We start from the raw sequence: 8,172 nt of genomic DNA, 5'->3' as shown, positions 1-8,172 counted from the left end.
TTAAAAATAAAATCTTTAGGGACACCTGGGTGGCTCAGTCAGTTGAGCGTCTGCCTTCGGCTCAGGTCATGGTCCCAGGGTCCTGGGATCCAGCCCCGCATCGGGCTCCCTGCTCAGCGGGGAGCCTGCTTCTCCCTCTCCTACTGCTCCCACTGCTTATGCTCGCTCTTTCTCTCTCTGATAAATAAATACAATCTTTTAAAAAAATACAAAAGAAAAAATCCATAAAAGACAAGAATCCAAGAATAAATCAGGGAGATTCGGGGAGTATAAATCAGACTTGGCATTTGGGGGAAGTGGGGGGAATTCTTGCTCCAGTGATCCACTTCTAGGGAATTACTGCTAGTGAATCCGCTAAAGCTCAGGTGACCCGGCTCCATCATTTAGGACATACACAAAAACAGTTAAACAGCAGAGACATTTGGTTGCAAAAAAAACCCCCAGCATTTGACCCTTGCTGCGGCAACTAGTCAATGGAATGAGGGGGAAGCTCCTACGTGATTCAGGAAGATCCTCCTGAAAGCTGGTGGCCTATAAAAACCCCTCGCACTCCACAGCTTCATTCCAAATACATTTGCATGAGAGAATTCTCTAGCATTTCTACAATGGAAATTAGGAACAGGAAGAGCTAGAAATCAAAAAATAATTGATGAAGGCAGAAAATCCACAAGCAATGATGTCTCTGCAATTGATATCAATCCTGAGAAGTCACCAGCCTGGTAGTGGTTGTGGCCTGTACAAAAGAACAAAGGGTTCAGGGGCAGCTGACTGGGGCAAGCAAAGCACGCTGGGCCAGAAGCTTAGCCCTGGTCGCCCCTGGTTAAGGGTTTTAAATAACATCCCAGTGAGAAGGTAACATTGCCTTTTTCACTTTCTATTATTTTCAATTTGGTTTCTTTTTCCAAAAAAGTGAATATGGTTGATTTCATAGGAGGGCTTCAACATATCTTTCTGTTGACTTTCTAAACTTCTGAATTAAACAAACCCCAAACCCCCACCTGCAAGCTGAACCCTATTAGAATAGTTAAGGAGGGAGCTGAGTTCCTTCACAAGAGCGTGAACTCTTGTTCATTGTATGGCGGGACCCAGTGCTTCCCCCAGTCAGCTGCCCCTGCACATAAGCACTCCCTTAGCCCATAACTGTTTGTTGAGTGGAAAGAGATGGACCCGGCCAAGTGTGTAGCAATGACCATGTGCCCGGAGCGAGCAGAAGTGGGACCTTCCCCACATGGAATAGTACCTGCGAGGCTCTCTCCCTGTTTAGGTACACTGCTCCTTACAGCAGGAGTTAACTGAGGCAAAAAAATAAGGGCAGAGGAAAAAAAAATGGAGAAGAGAATATTTCTTTGTCCCATCCCCAGCTCAAGCTAGCCTGCCATCTGTTGCCCAAACAGCTCCATGCTCACCCCCATCCCCATGAACCTTTCTCTTCCCAGGATGACTCTCTTGGTGTGGTAATTTGCCAAAAGCTAATAGGAGAACACTAGACGTGATATTCTTTGGCTCCTATGCAGCAATTTCATTTTTAGTAGTGGCCTTTGGGAGACAGTGGCTCTGCCTACTGGAATTGTGAAAATCCTGGAAATGCTGGAATAATCGTCCTCATAATGGAAGTGAGTTCTTTGCAGTTCTGCCAAAAAGTTACAAGGATGGTGTTGTGGCATGAATTTTCCAAAATTCACATGTTGAAACCCGAAGCCTCTGATGTGACTGTATTTGAAGACAGGGCTTTAAAGAAATAATTAAGTTTAAATAAAGTCATAAGAGTGGGGCCCTAAGCCAAAGGACTTGTGTCCTTATGAGAGGAGGAAAAGACACCAGGAGTACACGTGCTCAGAGAAAGAGCCATGGACAACACAGAGAGAAGGTAGCCGTCCGCAAGCCGAGAAGAGAGGTCTCACAGAAACTAACCCTGCTGGCACCTCGTCTTGGGTTTCCAGGCTCCAGGACTGTGAGAAAATAAATTTCTGTTATTTAAGCCACCCAATCTGTGATATTTTGTTGTGGTAGTTTAAGCAGACTAATACAGATGGTCAGTGACTATATAGGGAGCTCCCTATCGGAACACTAAGGAGTAGGAAAAATCGTGCCACAGAACAAATGCGAGGCATCTTTCTGGAGCTTCAAATTCACAATGCAATTTCTAGGAAACATTATTTTCATATGAAAATAAACAGATATATTCTGGGATATAAGCAAAATTCACATGGCTTTTTAAGCAAACCATGATATAGCAAAGAGATTGCTATAAAAATCTGGGAAGCACTGGTTTAAGGAACTTCTCTGAAGCCTAGGGAAAAGAAGAGAGCTATTTCATCATCTGCTGGTTAGGTTACTTCTTCAGTCTCATTTACTTTTTTTTTTTTTTAAGATTTTCATTTGTTTATTTGAGAGAGAGAGAAAGTGTGGGTCTGAGCAGGGGTAGGGGCAGGGGGAGAGGGAGAGGAGCAAACAGATTCCCCACTGAGCAGGGAGCCTGACATGGCACTTGATCCCAGGACCCTGAGATCACCACCAAAGCCGAAGTCAGACGCTTAACAGACTGAGCCCCGCAGGAGCCCCTAGTCTCATTTACTTTTGACATGGAGAAACTTTAACTGGTGAATATCTCTAGAAGCTGTGTGTATGCTTGAAGTCACGATCATCCTATGACGTCTGGGTTCACACAAAATTGGCTTCTCTAGCTTTGCCCATTTCCACCTCCTATCCTCTGGAGTCAGGGCAGAACAAGGGCACCTTTTGTGACTTGGGAATGACTGTGGCAGTCAACTGTTCTAATCATCCTTATGTTAAAAACAGATCGGGGCATTTGCTTACTCCTGGAGTCTCCCAGGCTTGGCGGGCAGGTTATGCCTCTGTGGCTTTGCTTCTGCTGATGCCTTGGCTGCTTCTGCCTATCAAAATCCTATTTATTCTTTAAGGCCCTGGGAAACGCCTTTCCTAGGAATGACTGTGAACCCTTTCTTCCTCTGGGCTTCTTCAGCATGTTGATTTTTCCCTCTGCTTGGTCCTTACTTTCATCTTCCTTTTTTGGAATGTTGCTGACAACGCTATCTCTCTAAGTGGACTGGAAAACCCTGGAGGGCAAGGACAGTGTCTTTTCATCTTTATAGCCTCTGCAGTGCTTGGAGCAGTGCCTTGCACTAGCACATAATTTTGTCTAGTGAAATTAAGTGGGGAGAATTTTGCATGATTTTAAAGATGGGGTCTGTTATAAACTGAATGTAGCCCACCAAAATTTCCATGTTGAAATGCTATCTCGGATGCGATGGTCGGGAGGGGCCTTGGAGAGATAATTGGGTTATGAGGGTGGGGCCCTCATGAATGGATTGATGCCCTTACAAAGGAGACCCCAGCGTGCTCTCTCTCCTTCCTGCCAAGTGGGGGCACAGGGAGAAGACAGCGATCTGTGACTCGGGAAACAGACTCTCACCAGATCCTGAATCCACTGATCTTGGACTTCCTAGCCTCCAGAACTGTCAGAAATACATTTTTGTTGTTTATAAGCCACCCAGTCTGTGATCTGTTAGAGCAGCCTGAACAGGCTAAGACCAGGTCATTTCCGCATGCTCTCGTGCCAAGCTCTAAAGACCAGAGTGTCAGGTGTACCACCACTGTGCAGGATGGTGGCTTCAGGCTTCACAGTAACTCGCTGGTAACTCTGGAGTTCCTGTTTATCAGAAGCCGATTCTCTCTCTATTTTCAGTTCTCTTACTCCTCCCAGCTTCATCCAAGCAAATTAAAAAAATCACACCTTGGCATGACAGAAGGACTCTCACCCATTCTCTAGCTCGGGAAAAGGTGAGTCCCGTGTCTTAGTAACTGAGGGTTCAAAAAGGAAGGTTAAGTGGTGCCTGAGTGGCTCAGTCGGTTAAGATCTGACTCTTGATCTCAGCTCAGGTCTTGATCTTGGGGTTGTGAGTTTAAGCCCCACACTGGGCTCCATGCTGGACCTGGAGCCTAAAAAAAAAAAAAAAAAAAAATTAGAAAGGAAGGTTAGGCCTGCTGAAGAGCTCAGGCCATCGTAGCTGGAAGACAGAATAACTTGGCCAAGAAAACTCACCTGTGACAGGGGACCTAGAATCCTTTTCCTGACCTGCTGAGCAACCGTGCGTAAGTCATTTCACCCCTATTTTTCCATTTCTATAAGATGAAGGGATTGAACCAAATACCTTAAAAACCAGTTTCAGATCTAAAAATCTTCTGATTCTATAATTTATTAAGTCTGTACAACATTTCCCCCCAGCTTTATTGAGGTGTAATTGACAAATAAAATGTATATATTTGGGGTTTGCAATACATATACATGCATATACATGAAATGATTACCACAATCAAGTTCATTAACACATCCATCACTTCACATACTTACCTTTCCTAGGGTGCAGTGAAAACCCTGAAGATCTACTCTTTTAGCAAACTGCAAGTATACATCCCAGTCATTAACTATAGTCACCATTGCTGTGCATTAGGTCCCCATGTAAAACTCTTTCTAGATCGATATAAGCCGATTATTATTAAATTGATTTTTAGGTTTGTAAAGTTCAGTTCAACTGGGAGGCCTTTCCAGTGCCTGCTTAGAATCCTAGCCTTCAAGTGCATGGCTTACTTGCCCTCCCAGAGCACCCTGCAGGTGAGCACTGGGTGCTACCTGGAGAGACTAGAAATAGCTAGGGAGAATAAAGTGAAGAGGAAATTCCCCTTTACTCTGATATAAGTCTCCTCTCCCCCGGCAGGTTGATCTTTTGCCTGTTCCTACCATTTGATCATCTCTCTGGAACCTGGCTAATTGCTCTTTCTTTCCCTTCTTTCTTCCTTTCTTCCTTCCTTCCTTTCTTTTTTTCTTTATCTATCTTTCTTTCTTTCTTTCTTTCTTTTTACTTGTTCAGATAACACTCTGGTATCGTCTTCAAAGGCCAAATGTCTAGAAGAAAAACAAGATGACATCTAAAAATGTACTGGCCTCTGCCTCTGATAAATAATTTTGGACACTTTAACCTATAGGGTCCTTTCACCAAGCCATTTTCTGTTCTTACACTGCCTCTCGGTTGCCTGTGGCATTAAGTCTAATTCCCCAGCATACCCACCTGTCAGCTTCTCACAGGCCTTACTTCTCCTCCTGATGGTCCCCAGGGCCCACACCATTCTCTATTCTGGGTGGCCTCTTCACTGCTCTTCCACTCCTGGACCCTTGCTCATTATTTCCCCAGGTGACAGTGACCTCTCCCCATTGATGAAAATCATGTCCCTACTTTACTGTCCAGGCCAAACACCACTTGCCACAAACACTTCTACCACCCGAGCTTAACTCAATGCAATCTCTATTTATTGAACAACTGTTATGTGCGAGGAACTGTGTGATAGGAAAGGTCATACAGCTAGACAAAACACACAGCATGAGTCTTTCTAAGGAAAAAATATTTAAAAAGTGGTATTTGATCTGGGATTGGAAGGAAGATCAAGATTTTTCTAGGGTGAGATGGGCAAGGTAGAATGCAGATCTGTTTGGTTGAATTAATTTTTAGTTGCTTTTTTCAAGAAATGCTCCTCCCCACTGCCATGTGTCCCACACATAGGGAAGGGTTGCAATAGCCATGTTTGTGTGATGAGACCCTGCCCTCCCTGGCCATAGACGACACTTGACACAAGCTGCCATTCAGTTCTCTTATTTGTGCATTTGAAATCAAGGTTCGTCGGTGTTGGTTAGTCTCTACTCTTGCAACTGAAGACTTTGAACTTGGAAATGTAGGGCAGCAATCCTCTACCATGTGCCCAAACTGCAGGAAAAGAAAAAGAAGAAAATAAATATTTAGAGAAGAGAAGATGGGACCATAGGACTATGGGGAGGACCAGCATTTCCCAGGTCCAGGTTCCAGTTCCCTTTGAAGCTTGACTAGATGTTAGGCTGTGAGGTTTATGAGATTTCTTCATGTCCTTGTAATAAGCTTTCACCTTTTTAAAAATTTTTTTCATTTTTTTAGGTAATCTCTACACCCAATGTGGGGCTCAAACTCAAGAGCCCAAGATCAAGAGTTGCATGCTCTAATGACTGAGCCAGCCAGGCACCTGAAGCTTTCACCTTTTTTGTTTGTTCATGTGTTGTATTTGCTTATAACTAAAAATGTTTGACTAAGACACAGAGGCCTAAACATTGGGATTTATAAAAAGAGGCAAAGTCTGAGATGTCCCCTTCTACCAGAGTACAAGGTGAGGAGTACTTGGCCATCAGGCTGGAAGGGTAGGTTATTGTAGACACATTGTGGAGGGCTTTGAATGCCATATATAGAAGTTGGAATCATATTGCTTAAGAACTACTGAGGTTTTGTGAAGAAGAATAATTCACAATTTCAGAGGTGGGCTTTAGAAAGTCCAGATAGAAGCACTGGAACATGGATTTGAAACCCAGTTGGTAAATGATAATATTTTCTAGCTATGTTTCTAGACCCTAGGCGAATTACTTAATGTCTTAACCTTGGTTTCTGCATTTGTAAAATGAGAATACTAATGCTTAGCTCATAAGATCTGGGGAAAAATTACATGAAATAAATGATAATAAATTGTCCAATACTATGCACTCAAATGGTAAATAGTATTATTTTTATTTTTCCTTTCTCTAAATTCCTGTGACACTTATATCCAATACTATGCACATTAGCCTTATTTATTTTTAAATTATTTCAAGTATGCTGATTTTGTCCCATAATCAGATCAAAAGCCTCCATGAAATAATAACATCTTAAACTGTTTTTATATTTCTCATAATTCCTATATGAGATTCTGGGCTCAGAGTATGAAGAACTAAATACTCTGATTGATTGCTTGTTGGCAGGAGCAAAACCACTCTGTTCTGGCATCTAGTGGCTGATAAACATTTCCACATGTTGACTCTTCATGAACTGATGGTCTGGGTTTGGCGCTTAGCAGAAAAATGACCACATCACTGAAGCCACTTCCCAAATTATGAGATTTAATGAGCCAAGGAAATTTAATTATTCTCCAAAGTGTATTTTCTGGTTTAGATTATGACTTGGTGGCAGCAGTTGTTACCACCAAATCTTTTGGAAAAATTATACACAGATACAAGTAGACCTATGATTTTATTCATTCATTCACATTGATTAAGGATCTGCTATATGGGGACGCCTGGCTGTCTCAGTCGGTGGAACGTGCAGCTCTTGATCTTGGGATTGTGAGTGCGAGCCCCATGTTGGGTGTAGAGATTACTTAAAAATAAAATCTTAAAAAAAAAAAAGAATCTACTGTATGAAAGGTATTGAACCAGGCAAGTCTGATACAAGGATACATACAGAATAGGGTCCCTGCCCACAAAATGTTTTCAATCTATCTGGGGAGTCAAGCCATGGAAATAAATAACTACAGGGCAGTATGTAGTAAGTATAATAAAAATGGTTGAAAGTCTGAAAGAGTTTAAGAGAACTGAGAAGTCAGGAAAGGCCTCCTGGAAGAAGTGGGTATGTACACTCGGCTTTGAAGGATAAGTAGGGTTTAGGATTTCAATAGCTGGAGTTGGGAGAAGAGCCATCTTAAGCTGGAGCGATGTGAGTCAAGACACAGAGACTAAAGAAGTCAAGGTGGCTAGAACGTGGGGTCTGTGCAGAGGTGTAAGGGAAGAAGGGGGAGAGAGTCGGGAGCCAGACCCAGGAAACCCTTAAATGATAAGTTATGGATTTGGATTTTATATGTTAGACAAGAGAGAAGTCCTAACATTTCCTGAGTAGAAGAATCCTGGGACATTTTTTGTACAATCTGTGATTAATTGATGATGATATGCAGGTAAAAGAAACTTAAAGCAATTGGAACAACCCAGGTATGGGGTCAGAAAAGCTGAAGTTAGGGGGTTGCATTGGAAATGGAAGGGATATAGATAAAAGATTATAAAGGGCTCATTAACTATTTGGAAGTGGAAGTCTGGGGGGACATCAAAGAAAATGTTCTCTTGGGGCGCCTGGGTGGCTCAGTCATTAAGCATCTGCCTTCGGCTCAGGCCATGATCCTGTGGTCCTGGGATCGAGCCCCGCATCAGGCTCCCTGCTCCGCGGGAAGACTGCTTCTCCCTCTCCCACTCCCCCCGCTTGTTTTCCCTCTCTCACTGTGTCTCTCTCTGTCAAATAAATAAATAAAATCTTAAAAAAAAAAAAATGTTCTCCTGAG

The sequence above is a fragment of the Leptonychotes weddellii genome, chromosome 5 (genome assembly GCF_054177405.1).
Source record: "Leptonychotes weddellii isolate Sample4059 chromosome 5, ASM5417740v2, whole genome shotgun sequence".
Lineage (NCBI taxonomy): Eukaryota > Metazoa > Chordata > Mammalia > Carnivora > Phocidae > Leptonychotes > Leptonychotes weddellii.
Note: the sequence above shows the minus strand (reverse complement) of the source record.